A 15,961-nucleotide genomic window follows, 5' to 3' on the forward strand; every position below is an offset into this window, starting at 1 on the left:
AAGCCCACCGTACGAAGTTTGCTGAGGGGCAGAGGGGCGCTCCTTCCTTGCCTGCAGCAGCTCTGGGCCCCCCTTCTGGCAGAGGCACACCCCACACACACCCCCCCACGCAGCCCCTGCTCTCCCTCCCACCCCCTGGTCCCCCGTCACAGCCTCCCCCCGCCCAGGGCTCCGCGGTGCAGCCGGAGAAGCCGGGGCCGCTGGCAGGGGCCGCCCGCCCGCTCCCCGCTCTTTCCCCTCGCAGCCCCGCATGCAAATTCACCAGGAAGTAGCGAAACCCGGAGGCTGCAGCCAACCGCCGCCTCTGACCGAGCCGGGCAGAGCCAAGCGGAGCCGTGCCGGGCCCCTCCGCCGGCTGCCCCCCCTGTCCCGGCCGGCGGGGAGCTGCGCCCCGCACCCGGACCGGACCGGACCGGACCGCGGGGTTTCGCTAGCTGCCGCTCAACTTTCGCACCCCGAGAAAGTAAGTGTCTGCGCCCGTCGCAAGTTGGGTGGGGGGAGGCACGGGCGGGGGGGGAGCCGGCTTCTGCAGTGGGTGGGAGAGGTGGGGCGGGGGCCGCCTCCCTGCCCCCGGCACCGCACGGCCGGTACGAGATGCTTTCCGGGGCGGCTGGCCCTTGCTTCCCTCTCCTGCTGGAGCTGCCGCCACCGCCTGACCTTCCCGGTAGGACTGGATGGGATGTTAAAGGAAATACGGCATCTAAAAGAAGAAAAAAAAAAATTAAAAAATTATGATTTACCTCTTGCCGCTTTGCCTAGCTTCTGCTGTCATCTTGAGGGCTCGGGTCCCTTCTGGCTGTTTTGTGCGGGAGGCGTGTAAAATCAGCCCATCCAAGTCTGCAGTCGGTGTCTCAAGCCAAGGCGACAGCCTTGACTTAGGAGAGGTAGTGTGGCCCCTGGGTACTCCTTCTTACCCTCCTTTTTTTTTTGGCAAGAGAACTCCTGGGGCATCTTCCAAGGTAAAGCTGCATCCTCTTAACTGCATGTTCAAATGTGCATTGGCTTAAAAGATGAGAAAATGGGATTGTGATGGTTTGGTGCATGGTGTTTCTTGCTGACTACTGTTGCAATGGCACCGTATGCCTAAGGAATGCTCCTGAGGGGTTTTATCCTTCCAATTTCAGTTTAGGATCTGTAAGTCAAGCTAGATCTCCCTAGCTGATGCCGTACCTTCAGTAAAGCAGTTGGAGTTTCTGTTGAAATTGCATCTGATGTGTGTTTGCAGTGAATAGATTCACAAGGACTCATCTGGCTGCCTCGCTGAGCTCTGTTAGCACTAAGACCGAAGCGATTAACACTTAAACTTGTTCAGCCAGGTCATACCGCTGTGGATAGACACAGGGAACACAAAGGTTGAGTTCTTATTCTCTTGTTTCATCTGAAACCCTGCATCAGTATCTCATCTCTTACCTTTCCTTCCCACCTTTGAAACAAAGAAGCAGTCTGGCCAATCTTAACATATTTTAGCCCATCGTAATACAAATTGGAAATTACATTTTTAGCTCAATTCCATAAAGTACCTGGAAGACTTTTGTAATTTAGAAATCTTAGTGTTAGTTGCAAGTATCTGTGAAGTATGAGTGTCAGGTAGATAAGTCTGCACTCATCGTAGTATCACTAAAGGGTTACAAAAAAAAAAAAAAAAAAAGAGGAAGATTTTTGTTGGGAAATTGCAAAGCTATGTTGGGAAAATGTAGCTCAGTTTTACCGACGAGATAATCAAATTGTATTTGTGGGAATTGTTTCCAACCCAATATTGAATGCAGAGTAGTTGTTACTTATCTTTTATGTGTTGGGACTTTGTATCTTTATAGCAGGTACTATCAACAGCACTGAAAGTATGGAGGAGAAAAAATAAAATAGTTTTCTCTGAAAAAGTAGCAACAGGCTAGAAATCAGTTAGATACTGTTAATAGGAAGTTATGAAATCTTGGGCAAGGATTAAAATTAATTAACTTAATTAAAATTAAACAAAATTAATTAAAGAATTACAGTTAATTAGATCAACAGGTGTCTCATTCTATTGATCTCTTCTGGCATTTACAGCTTTTTTTCTTTCTCCATTTCAGCTTTGTGAGCTACAGACTAGTTAGAAAAGAATTCTTTGTTTAATAACTTAAAGATCTATTTTAACTGTGTGCTGTTGAGCACACAATTCTCAGCTGTAATGGTGTGGAATGATCATCTTTGTACGGTAGCTGGCTGACTTGAAGTTATTCTGCTTTTCTCCTGTAGTTTTCTTTTTGAGTAAATAAGGGTTTTTTTCCTATGTAAATATACAGAGGACAAGGTAATGCTTAGGCCTTTCCTTATTAGTTCCTTGACCACTGGAGTTGTGCAATGGCTTTTTCTGACAATGCAATGAATTGTGAAATTTCCACAAACTAAGTTAAACCCCATTGCCTTTAAGATGTTTAATATTCCAGTTTTTAATGTTACCCTTTCAAGGGAGTTTCCATAAATGTGAAATTGCATGAATGTGTAACTAACTCTTTCGTAATGCTTTCCCCCCCATTTTATCTATGTAATTGAAGTGAAAAATAAGTGAATTCCTATGGCCTTGTTGGCTCTTGTAAGATAAATAGCATCACAGAACATCAGGTCTTACAAGAAGCAATTCCTGAAACGGGCAATGAGAAAGGTCCAAGGTCCTCCTGGCCCAGCTTAGTCACTGATCTTCAGTGGGGTGGCTCACAAGAACAGGGGTGCTACATCTGGCCCTTCTTGTGCTGCACATCAGAGAGCAGCATTTCGCCTTTCTGGAGCCATTCAGGAAAGTTTAAAAACTGCAGTATTTGATCTCAGATGTGATTCCATTTCTGTCACAAAAAGGAGATGTTTTCCTCTCTGTACTTTGTGTGTTATTTGTAATCTTAATGGGCATTTTTGAGGGATGGAAACATGTTGACCATGAACCAATTTTTATTTTTCTCGAAGGGCTAGGTGATTCGGGCAGAGCGCGAGGTCTTTCCTCCTTTCCATGCATGCTTACGTCACTCACTGACATGTGAGTGACTGAGTGACTTTATTTCTTGTAGAGAATTGTAGGGATTCTCCATCAGGGAACTGTAGAGCCAGTTTTCCTCTTAGGGTTCAGGGAGCCCTTTGCAAAAGTGAATGAGCACAGAAAACAAGCAGATGAGGAATAAATAAATAAATAAATAATGTCATGGGATGGGCATGAGGTGTAAGACTAGGATTCCTAGCACTCAGCTCTACTAGCATGGCTGTACTGAGGTTTGTTTCTGCCAGTGATCCCCAAAGGACGTAAGCTGTCACATGCTAATGAAAGGGATATAGGAGGAGAATCATCTGTTGGCTGGGGATCCTGAGGGTTGTGTGAGCTTTGTGTGCAGTAGGTGATACTTCCTTCTGAAGCTATGGAGCTGCGTGTGTAAATAATTACACTGAACCTCATGACTCTGTTAAGTAATATTTATTGTTATTTTACCCCTGTAGGATTTCAATCTCTAAGAAGAACAGCTTCATTCTGTAGAAGAACCAGTTGCCCAGCTGAGAATTAGGGTTTTTTTCTCCTGCTGATCACATTCCTACTTCCTGTTTCTCCCATTTATTTGTGTCCCCTCTTTCATCAGAGTGTAGGAGTGCTAGAGATGGTACAGAGAGAAAGGCTTCCAGACTTGCCGAGCCATGACACAGGAAACTATGTAGATAAAAATGTAAAATTATATTAGTATGAAAACCATCTTTAGTGAAGCATACAAGGAGAAGGAGACGGCCATACTGTAAACAGTAATGGTACCTTCTCAAAGAAATCAGCTTCTACTAATAAAAGGCAAATACAACATAACTGTCCTTAGTGTGACTGTTCCTAGTTTAAACTTAATTGTTCTTCAAGGGAGGATGGAAAGGTCTGTGCTTTCATATTTATTTTTGCCTGATTCAAATACGTTTCCTGTTGACATTGTCATTAAATGCTGTAATTTCCGAGGTTGAATCATTCACAGTCGTGTTCGACATCTTTCCTGAAAATGTGGGTTCATGAAACAAAATGCAAAGGCAGAATTCATCTTGTGTTGGAAGCAATTCCTCCAAATATTTATGAGATGCTTGCATCTGTTGTGTGCCCTCAAGAACTGCTCGCAGAGGTAAATAGATTAGTTATTTTTGTCAGCTGAAAGTCAGGAGAGACGATATTTTGACAGGAACACTTTGCTGGGGAGAGAAGAAGGAGGAGATCAGGGGAAGGTGAAGGGGGGAATGGGTAGGTCTCATTTCTCCAGGGAAAAAAGGGGAGGCTAGCATTATTCAGGCCAGTATTTGCTGTCCCTTAGGTCAGCATTGTCTATCTTTTTCAAACTGCTGGCATCTTAAGTATCTACAATTGGTTCCTGTGTTGGCGCAGCATGCTATCTTACTTCTTCAGTTCAAAGGACTCGAGCGATAAACAGTCTGAACAATGTGTCCTTCTTCCTCTATGGTCTCTGCTGCATGTAGCATGAGGCTACTTCTTCCTGTCTAAATTGTGGTTGATGTGTTGTAGAATTTGCTACTTTAATTTGCAAAGGCCTGCTTTTTGCTGTGCATGTTCTTGTGACCAAGCCATTTATTGAAAGTTTCTGTAATAGCAAATCGTGCAATCTTAAAGTGGAAAATGTGATAGCTTACCACAGGGGTTGAAGTATGGGATGCAGCCACCCTTCCGGAGTGGCGTTTTCTGCAGTTTTCTCTATTCTAGAGGGCTACTGGAGGTCTGGGCATGATAAAAGTTTTGAGGGCCTGGAGTCCCTCTAGGATGTGTTTCTAACTGCTCCTTTGTTGGTTTAACAGAAAGGCATTTCAGGAAGTTCATCAACAAAAACATAGTCTTTTAAGTGGCCTTTCTGATGTGGCATCTGTAATATATTGCTTTGCTTTTCATGTTTTCTTCATTAGTTTGTACAGATGTGTGTCTACAAACCTGTATGATCAATTTTTGGATGAAATCTTATTCAAGTTTTTCTTGGGCATGAACCGAAACAACATGATATGACAGAAGTTAGTGCAGAAGCATATTCGGCTGCTAAGCAGGTTTGCTCTTTCCATATATGACAGCACTAGGGGCTTAGAACAAAATAATTATTAGAAGGTAAAGAGTATGTTTGAGTGAATTCCTACATAATAATAGCATATCTATAAACCAGTAAGCCTGACCTATGACTAAGTTTTACTCTATCCAGATAAAGAAAATATTTCCTGTAGTGTCAACTGAGTGGGAAAAGATCTGAAAAGTAGTACATCTGTGGTGTTTGTTGAAATTGCCTACTCAAGTATCCCTTACCGGCACGGACTGTTGTGATAGGACGAGGGGTAATGGCTTTAAAATAGAGGGAGGTAGATTCAGACTTGATATAAGGAAGAAATTGTTTCAAATGAGGGTGGTAGAACACTGGACCAGGTTGCCCAGAGAGGTGGTGGATGCCCCATCCCTGGAAACACTCACGGCCAGGTTGGACAGGGCTCTGAGCAACCTGATCTGGTTGGAGATGTCCCTGCTTCTTGCAGGGGTGTTGGACTGGATGACCTTTAAAGGTCCTTTCCAACCTAAACCATTCTATGATTCTGTGAGGCTTACATTCACTAGATCCAGTGGACAGAAACTGGTTTTCTGCAGGGCAACCCCAGCCCTAGCATGTGTCTTGATGGGATTTCTAAAACCCTTCAGTAAGTGCTGAATGCCCTAGGGCAGCTGTGATTCAGGTATCCACAGACAAGAGACCCTGGAGAACAGGGTTAAGTGATGGCCAGAACCATCGGTCACACCATGTCGGTGCAACTGAGGAAGTGAAAGTTTTGGTAAATACACAGGAAGGGGATGGGCAAGAGAAAGAGGAAATCCTATGATGGATGTTCTAGGTTAAACTTGTTCAACATACATTGCAAGAGTCATTTGAATGTGCTGTTATAGCGTAGCAGAGCATGCAAATGGGAGTCAAAGTACGTTTTTGTAACTACAGGCCTACCATTGCAAAAGATCTGCTAAACTGTGCAAAGGCTCGAGAGAAGCATTGCAGCCCTTGAGGGGTGTGGGAAAACTTGCCTTTTAAGCAACTCTCCTGCCGTATTGCTGGTACGGCACTTTGTCTTCCTTTTTCTATCTCGTGAGGTCTTTGCTCTGTCACTGGTTTCCAACTGTCCTTGCACTGGCTGCAAGGGAGATTGCAGCAGCTGTCCTGGCACCAGTGGAGAAGCACAGGGCCATATCAAGGTGAATGCTAAGCCAGTTTCTGTTGGGATGTAGATGGTCTGACTGACAGTTTCTGCTAGGCAGGCAGTGGACAGCAGTGCTGCCAGTAGGCCTGACCAGGAGAGCTTGCCTCTTCTGAAAATCTCCCACTAAATTTCCTTGGTAGCAGCTCCCGTCCCTCTGACATGACGCTTACTATTAGTAATAATGTGGTATTTGTCTGGGGCTTTTCTCCCCACTTTCCTGGAAAAAGCCATGTTCTTTTTTTTTTACCCAGCATCATTCTGTTGTTTCTTTGTCTTCAGGACTGTCAGTGGTATAAGCTGTTTATTTCATCTCTTGATTTAGATCTCTATGCAGCAACTTTTCTTTTTCGCTTTCCAGAAAAATAAGTCTCAGCACCTTTCACAATCTAACTATCATTTGTGATCTACTTGTGCTACCTTATCAGGGAACATGCGCCCAGAAATACATACTCCCAGAAGAGGTGTGAAGTGCAATGCAGTGCCAACCTGACCGTACTGACATGGTCTTCACAGGGTTTTAAGAAGCCTGTGCCTCGTTAAAGGGCAGCTTTGTACTTCCAGAGATGGCCAGCAACACTCTTCTATCTAGAGCATGTATTATGTGTAGGTGTGGTCTGTCTTTAGAGACAGCTACCACTGTTTACTACATCTTATTTTAAATGGTGGCCCCAACCTGACTTGAAACAGGTTAATTTCTGTCATGAAGATGGGTAGTGGGGATTGTCTGCCACCCTTTTTCTGCTGTTCTGCAATGTTGCTTTGACCTTCTCTGGTCAAATTTCATTTCTCTTGTATGCAGGAGGTTTTTCTGTGCTGTGTAGTGACAGGTGTGAAAGGTTTTTTGAGCCAGTGTTGACCGTCCTTGTAAATCCACCTGGTTCAGGGAAGCAGAGCATGGATTTACTGGCACGTGTGCTTGCCTGTGAAGAAGAAACCAAAGTTTGGTGTTGTGGGGGTGTGGTGCTAAGGCAACAGCTCTTGTTCCAGGATTTCCGTGGTGTGCTCCTTGGTGTCGACATGCCCCAGATTCTCTGTCCCCACAGAAAACGAAACTTAAGAAATTTAGCTTTGGGCAGGCAGTGCAAGTTTTGAAGAACGAACTTCAGAGCTGGCACCAGCAGAAAAGAGATTTGGCCGGTGGAGTGAACAAGTGGGGAAAAGGTGCTTCAGGTGAGATCTTTCTGCTCTTGATGGAGCATTTGAGCAAGTCTGAGGGCACTGGATACAAGTGTCAGAAAATGCAAAATTCAGTATTTGAATAGCTTATTTGAATCTGAGATCAGAAGAGTATCTTCTTCTGTAATGTTTTTGACTATGTACAATGGCAGTCTCCTGCTAGGTTTAGATGGGTGGAAAGTCCTTTTCCTTGCTCCTGCGATAAAAGCAAAAATATCAAGATGCTTGGTACGGTGTGACACAGGAAAGTAATTTATCCTTTGAGCATGGAGTACAGTTTTAGTGATGTGACTATATTATGTTTATTACATGTTCTCTGTCTTGTCATACTGATGGAGATTATGTGCTTTCCTAGGGACTGTAATTGTGTCTACCCCATCAGTTTGCACTCTTATTATTTTTTCTCCTTTTATATCTCTGCTTCCACAGTCTTCTCTCTTCATTTATTTCACAGCATCAACCCCAATTCTGACTTCTCAAGGATTTCAACTCCTTTCCTACACTTTTTCTCATATGATTTGTGTTGTCCTGAGAACTTCTCGTGCATGCTTGACAATAAGGCAATCTTAGTGGTTTTTAAAGCATCTTCTTTGCACAACGCTTAATTCTATGGAATTCAAACATAAGCAAGTTCATTGTGGACTCATTACAGTTCTCCCGAAACAAACGTGGGTACCATTGTGAACACTGTTTTATTCTTACTTCTTGCTTGGAAATTTAGCTGCATGGGCCATGCATGCTAAAGTCACATATAGACAAGAGGGCTTGTGCACAGTCTAAGATGCTTTTGTTAGGTACACTGTAATCGCATGGCCTGCCTACGAGCTATATGTTTGTTATTTGAAGTTACAAGGATTATAAACTTTTATGAGCAGCCAGTATGGTTGTAATAAGACTGCTGTAAAATTCTTGCAGTCTGCAGTGTGAATGTGAAAATAATTCTTGTCATGGACCTTCAGTTTACTGCGAGTCTAAATCTGCCAAAATTATCGTGCATGCTGTCCTACTCATTAAGGTCTCTGTCCTGCACTTTGTTTAGAAAGTGCTGACCTGATTCTCTCAAAGTCTGTAGAGCTCCTGCAAGTTGTGTGCAGTCACTTACAGCATCAGAGCCTGGTTGAGTGGACCTGCTATGTCTTCACCTGCTATCAATTGCAAGGCTCTTGACCAATAAGCAGGATTGTAAGTAACAGAAACTACTAAATGCTGTGCAATCCAGTAACGATACCTTGTGGATACAGGCATGTTGGTTGGTTTTAGAGAGAGAAAACAAGAAATGTCAAGAGGAAGTCAAAATAGCAGCAACAGTCAAAGTATTAGTCCAAGTGGAGACCGGTCACGAGTGGCATCCTTCAGGGGTCTGTGCTGGGCCCGGCCCTGTTCAACATCTTTGTCGGTGACATGGACAGTGGGATAGAGTGCACCCTCAGCAAGTTTGCCGATGACACCAAGCTGTGAGGTGCCATCGACACGCTGGGAGGGAGGGATGCCATCCAGAGGGACCTTGACAGGCTGGAGAGGTGGGCCCGTGCCAACCTCATGAAGTTCAACCAGGCCAAGTGCAAGGTCCTGCACCTGGGTTGTGGCAACCTCAGGCACAAATACAGGCTGGGTGGAGAATGGATCAAGACCAGTCCTGAGGAGAAGGACTTGGGAGTGCTGGTGGATGAGAAGCTCAACACGAGCCACCAACGCGCCCTTGCAGCCCAGAAGGCCAACCGCATCCTGGGCTGCATCGAGAGGAGTGTGGCCAGCAGGTCGAGGGAGGTGATTCTCCCCCTCTACTCTGCCCTGGTGAGACCCCACCTGGACTACTGTGTCCAGTTCTGGAGCCCCCAACATAAAAAGGACACGGACCAGTTGGAGGAGGTCCAGAGGAGGGCCACGAAGATGATCAGAGGACTGGAGCACCTTTCCTATGTGGACAGGCTGAGAGAGTTGGGGCTGTTCAGCCTCGAGAAGAGGAGACTTCGGAGAGACCTTATAGCGGTCTTCCAGTACCTCAAGGGGGTCTACAAGAAAGATGGGGAGAGGCTGTTCAGTAGGGCCTGTTGTGATAGGACAAGGAGTAATGGTTTTAAAATAGAGGGAGGTAGATTTAGATTGGATATTAGGAAAAAAATTTCTACAATGAGAGTTGCAGAACACTGGAACAGGTTGCTCAGAGAGGTGGTGGATGCCCCATCCCTGGAAACATTCAAGGCCAGGCTGGATGGGGCTCTGAGCAACCTGATCTGGTTGGAGATGTCCCTGTTCCTTGCAGGGGGGTTGGACTAGATGGCCTTTAAAGGTCCCTTCCAACCCAAAGCATTCTATGATTCTATGATTCTATTCATCGGCTTCTGAAAATGAAGTAAATTAACACATTAAGGAAATGCAACATGCTTCTTCAAGTCAGTCCTCCACTCAGAACTTCTATTTAGTATGGAATAATTTATCTCAAATATAAAAGAACTTTAATCAAGTTAATATTCTTGCATAGCTGCTCTCCCGGTGATTTGGGGTACTCTGTGTTCATTCTTGCCCTTGAGAAAGAGAATCTGCAAAGACATACATGTCTTTAAAATCCAAGGTCTCCAGTTCCTCCTTACAATGTTTGAAGCAGGAATAGTAAAGTGAACCATCACACCAGCGATTCACAACCCTCCCTCAAAAGAGAGTTTCCAGATTTCCACTCTCACTCCTTTCTGAAAATGAAAAGAATGTAAAATGTTTTTAATTTTGGTTAACTATAGAAAAACGTCTTATTCATGCTCCTATGTACGTGACAAATGTTGAAAGCATGCTTAGCAACTTGAATGTGAATTCTTAGTCCATGTTCATTCAATGACGTATTTCCCTTTACACTCTTACTGTCACTGCAGCTTGAGCCTGTAATTTCACAAGACTTTACTAAAGTGTGCTTCTGTCTTTACATGCCAGGCTTTCAGACCTGAATCAGTGGGAATTTGCAGTCCTTCAGGATATGTTTGGTAGGCTTATGCAGAGTGTACTCATCTATTGAAAAAGCCCCGATCTCAAGGGCTTACTCTAAAAACCTCCAAAATTTGGTAACGATATAGCTCTTTTAGTTCTATTTGTCTTATTTGCATCAAACTGTTGGTTCAGACAATAGCCTTTGGTGCCCAGCATGTATCCCGAATTGCAATAGTGGCTTAGAACAGTTTACTAAGTTGGGCGAGAAATCGACTGGAGTGTGCCTGGTTTAGGTTCGTGCCCTCAAGGGAATATAATTAACACAGAGTTTAAAATTAAGTACACTAAATGAGTTATAAGTAGACCTCTGTGAAGTTCCAGAATCTGGACTAAAATCTTACACCTCTGAAGTTAAGGGAGGTTCTGCTGCTTACATCAATGAGAATGAGACGAGGTGGTTCCTCACAGGAATACTTACACAGATAGTGCTGAATGTTCTCCTAGTGTCCCTGTAAAGATTAAATAGCACAAAACTTCACTTCCGCTAGTGTAATTTACTGGCACCAGATTCAACACTGTCTGATTTTTTTTTTTTTTTTTGAAGAACTCTTGCAACTTCCTCTTGCAACTTGTCCAAGCTTTGCAAACTTCCAGGAGGAACTGGACTCTGAGTAAGAGTGTTAGCCTACATCAGCATTTAACCCCAAATTTCCATCTGATCTTAGAGGTCATTCTTAAAGCCATGTTGCATACCCCAGTACCATGGCTTGTGTTTCAGGAGGGTTCCTCTGTGTATATCTAATGCTGTACAGCAAATGGAACACAAAGCAGTCTGCTAGAGAAGTAACTCTTCTTCTGCAACCAAACTATATGCTGGCGTTTGAAGAGAAGAAAAAAAGTTCTGTTTTTCTTTTGTGAAATTGAGTGCTTAAGAGACAGGTGCCCAAGGCATAATACAATGCTATTATAACAAGAATGCTATGTTTAAGTTGCAAGTTTGGTCATGAGTACGTGTCAGCATTTAAATGTGGAGGTGACAGCAGATGAAGAAGCCCTCTGACCAGTGGAGCAGGATGATAAATGCAGCATGGTGCAAAGTAATATAAGTTACAAAATGGCCAGGCTAGTACAGAGTTAGGATCCATGGACACACAAGTCATTCTGCACTAATTTAGTTATAACTATCTTAATCCATGTTATAAGGAAAAAAAAATTACAATAAGGGTGGTGAAACACTGGAACAGGTTGCCCAGAGAGGTGGTAGATGCCCCATCCCTGGAAACATTCAAGGCCAGGTTGGACAGAGCTCTGAGCAACCTGATCTGGTTGGAGATGTCTCTGCTCCTTGCAGGGGGGCTGGACTAGATGACCTTTAAAGGTCCCTTCCAACCCAAACCATTCTATGATTCTATGATTCCATGAAAGCAGATTGTAGAATGCATAAAACCAGGTAAGGGTTATAAGAATTGATTTATTCTATGGGGATATGCTTACCTGAATTTGAGAGAACAAAAGCTAGTTATGCACTAATAATCTGCTCCTCCTTTTATTAAACACACTGATAATAGAAGATAAACCCAAAAGAGAAGTGATATACTTTCTATGAGGCCACCCTCAAAACCTCCATCAGGGCTTGTTGGCTGTGCATTTGCTGTTCTCCATCATGTTTCCACTGACACGTTGTGATCATTTCATGATCTTTGAGTTCTGTTTATAGTATAGCAATGGGTTTGAGTTACAGGCACATCTCAAAGCAAGAGATCACATCTGCAAAAGACTCTTTATTGCCAACAACATCTTCAACTAGTTAAGGCCATGTTCGTAAATAACCATCTTCTTCGCTTAGTCGTAGTAGTTAGTAATGATTCTCCCTACTGAATGTCCTGTCAATAAATTCATCCAGGCATGTGGAGATTGAGCATTAGGTTGCCTTACTTGAATAAGACAAAGGTTTCAAGTATCAGCTACTGCAAATATACCTTCCTATGTGCCTTCTGGGGGGGGGTGGACAGAGTGCCAAATTTCAGTTGAAGAGCTAGTTGGGGTGCAGCCTGGTGATTATATTAAACAGACACCTTAATTTTCCCCAAACTCACTGAACGTTAGCAAGCTGCTAACTTAGTCCCATGTTGTCTTCTGAGGCTCAGTGAAGCAAGGAGAAGCTAACTCTCATTTCTTTTTCATGTGTCACGTAGTAAATGCAGACATTGACATTAGGTACTGCAGAGTAGCTCATGCAGGGCCACTTGTTACTTGGTGTAATTTGTTTATGTGGCTATGCCTTTGGTTGCAAGTACATTGATGGGTATGTTGAAATAAACACCTGAGTAAAACCACCATGTTTGAACTAGGCCTTTTGGACCGATGTAGAAACCCTTGTTGCGCACTTCTCAACTACACCTTGTTTTGAGAGGCAGAGTGTGTGTGTGTGAAGAAGGGGAGAGCAAGGAGATGGGCAAGTACTGTTGGGAGTGAAGAAGGATAGGTCCCAGATCTGTGTTCTCCAAGAAAACTGTGTGAAGCTTGTCCTTCTGACCTTCTGTCATGTCACTTTTTATGAGGATGACGTCATTTGGGCTACTCCTGGACCTTACTCCAACATCCTGTCTTTTTATAGGGGTAGTTTATCATTTTCTTACACCACAGTGATTACTCCACTCATTAAAAAGGGAGAGGAGGAAGATCTTTATACTACTGGTAGACATGGACACCTATAAAGCTCAGGGCAAAGATTAGACTACTGAAACTTTAGCACACTGCCATTATTGGACAAAGTCATCAATTTAAAGCTGAAAAAAATTATGTGAGTCAAAGATACACTCAACTTGGACTGTAGACATAGTCCTTGGGGTTTGCTAGCTGGAGTGGGACACTTCCTAATACTTAGGAAAATGTCAATCCTCTTTAATGTAGTGGTTTGGCCAAATTTTCATCTGGAAATGGAGATTTGGTTATATGGAGCTGCTGTTTGTCATTACTGAGGGTTTTTTACCAGTTAAGAAAATGACATTTTTACTTACCATTTGCATGATGCTTAAGTTTGTAAAGTATTTTGGGAACCTTCCCTTTAAGTTGGTTAACATGTTGGTACACTTTTTCACTGTTCATTTCATATGATCCTTTTGAAGAATTTGATAGAAGTATTTATTCTGTTATGTCAAATTAAGATGTTATTTGACCTTTTCCCCTCTCTTCAAAAGATACAGTACAGTGGAAAAAAGTTGAGGAAATGGAAGATGTGGTTGCCTGAGGGCTGACAAAGTGAATTCATTCATTGTTGATATTGATTCAAAATTCTGGAGGATGCAGTTGAGGCAAATGATTGTAATAAAATGAAGTGAGTGTTATAAGGTCAGAAAACAGATGTTAGCCTAATGGTTAGCTTAACTTGGTTTAAAATTAGTGCCAAAAATACTGACTACATGAATCCGGAATATTTTCATTATGTATAGAGTCTATTATGCAATGTTAACAAAATCTTGTGTGGATTAACTTCCATGTGTTTTGGTATTTTAGAATCATGGAACCATAGAATGGTTAGGGTTGGAAAGGAGCTTTAAAGGCCATCTAGTCCAACCCCCCTGCAAGGAGCAGGGACATCTCCAACCAGATCAGGTTGCTCAGAGCCCTGTCCAACCTTACCTTGAATGTTTCCAGGGATGGGGCATCCACCACCTCTCTGGGCAACCTGGTCCAGTGTTCTACCACCCTCATGATAATTTTTTTTTCCTTATATCAAGTCTGAATCTACCTCCCTCTATTTTAAAACCATTACCCCTTGTCCTATCACAACAGGCCCTGCTGAAGAGTTTCTTCCTGTCTTTCCTATAAGCCCCCTTTAGGTACTGGAAGGCTGCAATAAGGTCTCCCCAGAGCCTTCTCTTCTCCAGGCTGAACAGCCCCAACTCTCTCACTGTCCTCATAGGAAAGGTGCTCCAGTCCTCTGATCATCTTCGTGGCCTCCTCTGGGCTCGCTCCAACAGGTCCATGTCCTTCTTATATTGGGGCCTCCAGAACTGGACTTGAAAAAACAAGTGTTTCTTTTTTTTTTTTTTCTTTTTCTTTTCAATTTTAATTATTTTTTTTTTACCACTGGCAAAATTCCTGCATGAAACCAAGCTTTTAACAAATCTAGGCAAAACCTGAGGTGGATTTATAGAAAAATAGAAGATGCTTCTTTCTTGACCAAGACCCCTCACCCCTATTAGAGCTACCTTTCATGTTGTCAACTATGATGATATTTATTATATGTTATGCTGTCATTTATGAGTTCCAGCAAAGATTGTATATCATTTAGCTGAGCACTGAATAATCTCATCCTCTCCCCAGAGACTTAAAGGCTAGACAGGCAAAGGTTGAATGGTGGATTAGTATTGTTTGAATATAGAAAACTGTTTACCTGAACTGATACAGCTAGTTTTACCAAAGCACTCCTATTTCAAAGGCTGTGGAGGGAAGTACATAACCCTCAAATCTCGCCTGACCGCACCTGATTTCTGTATAATTGTATTGGATCACTTCATACTTGGAAGTTTGAGGAGTAATAACTTAGGTCGCTTATTTTCCATTTAGTATAGCAATGTTGGTTAATTAATTAATGTTGGTTATTGAGTAGCTAACATGCCTGGACTGGTAAGGTTTATTTTTTTTTAAAAAAAAAAAAAAAAAAAGGAGGGAGGGTATAGGAGAAAAGTTTTCTCCCATATGTACAATGAAACACATCAATACAGCAACACTAGGTATTTTATCTCACCAGGAGTTTCCTGTTCTTATGTCAGCTGTTGGGGGATTTTTGCTATCTGATGTAATACGCAGGGCACTTCCACTGTAGTCAGATGGCAGCACACCTTTTTTTCCCCTGTTCAAACACAAACTTTGATTTAAAAAAAACTTTAAATTAGGAAGTGGAGTTGACTTATGAATGTTGCGTAGTCCTAGCCCTGATTTCCATATGCAGGCCAGTGTGGGAAAGGAACTGGGACACCAAAGGGTGGAAGAGTGGGTCAAGATTGTTAATGAGAACAGTAGTCAGCTTGGTTATAAATTCAAGAAAGGTTTCTGTCAACCCAGATTGGTTTGGTTTAACTGAGATATTTGTGCTCTGATGTCAGGAATCTGGGCTCTGAAGAGGAGAAGCAGAAATACTGGTGCAGGGCTTAAAAGTGAATATTGCAGGGGAAGTAGAAACACGATGGATTTATGCCTGTAGTAAGAAAATAAGTGTTGGAGGGCATGAAGGTGAGAGTGTGATAATTTCTGCAACTGATATAGGAAGACCATAAAAAATAATCTGAGATAGCATGGACAAAATAGAATTTGTCTTGGTCATGCCTGCTAACGGAGGAATTGTGAAAGAAGCTGCACGGGGTAGCGGTGCCTGTCTGCTGCACTTCCCCAGACTCTTGGCAAGACCACTCTTTGTTGCCTGGTGTTACATTAGCACTACATTGAGGTTTTTTTTTTTTTAATACTTCCATTTGCAATGAAAAAGTAGCAGTCTGCTTGTGACATTAGGAGGTATTCGAAATACACAGGCAGCTGAAAATATCCTGCAGAAAGAGCAGTCTGGCAAAACAATGGGGAGAAATTTAATATCAGGGTGCAAGGTCATGCCACTGGAGAGATGAGAGGAAAATCTGCTGTGACAACAGTTTGT

At 42.9% G+C, this 15,961-nt stretch overlaps 1 protein-coding gene across 8 annotated transcripts in view; it reads left to right on the forward strand.

The window, feature by feature from the left end:
• The first annotated feature begins 214 nt into the window (after positions 1-214).
• Positions 215-15,961, forward strand: part of LYN (LYN proto-oncogene, Src family tyrosine kinase) — a 55,030-nt gene continuing 39,283 nt past the window's right edge. For 4 of the 8 annotated variants that reach the window (XM_086740827.1, XM_086740833.1, XM_086740826.1 and 1 more), the window contains exon 1: positions 215-463. The gene's annotated coding sequence lies outside the window, so the exon portion shown is untranslated. Of the gene's footprint in view, positions 464-597; positions 960-4,090; positions 4,110-7,306; positions 7,384-8,550; positions 8,572-15,961 lie in introns of those variants that run through there. The other 4 variants (XM_086740829.1, XM_086740828.1, XM_086740830.1 and 1 more) reach the window with 4 other exon arrangements.

The sequence above is a fragment of the Chlamydotis macqueenii genome, chromosome 2 (assembly GCF_036417535.1).
Source record: "Chlamydotis macqueenii isolate bChlMac1 chromosome 2, bChlMac1.mat, whole genome shotgun sequence".
NCBI lineage: Eukaryota > Metazoa > Chordata > Aves > Otidiformes > Otididae > Chlamydotis > Chlamydotis macqueenii.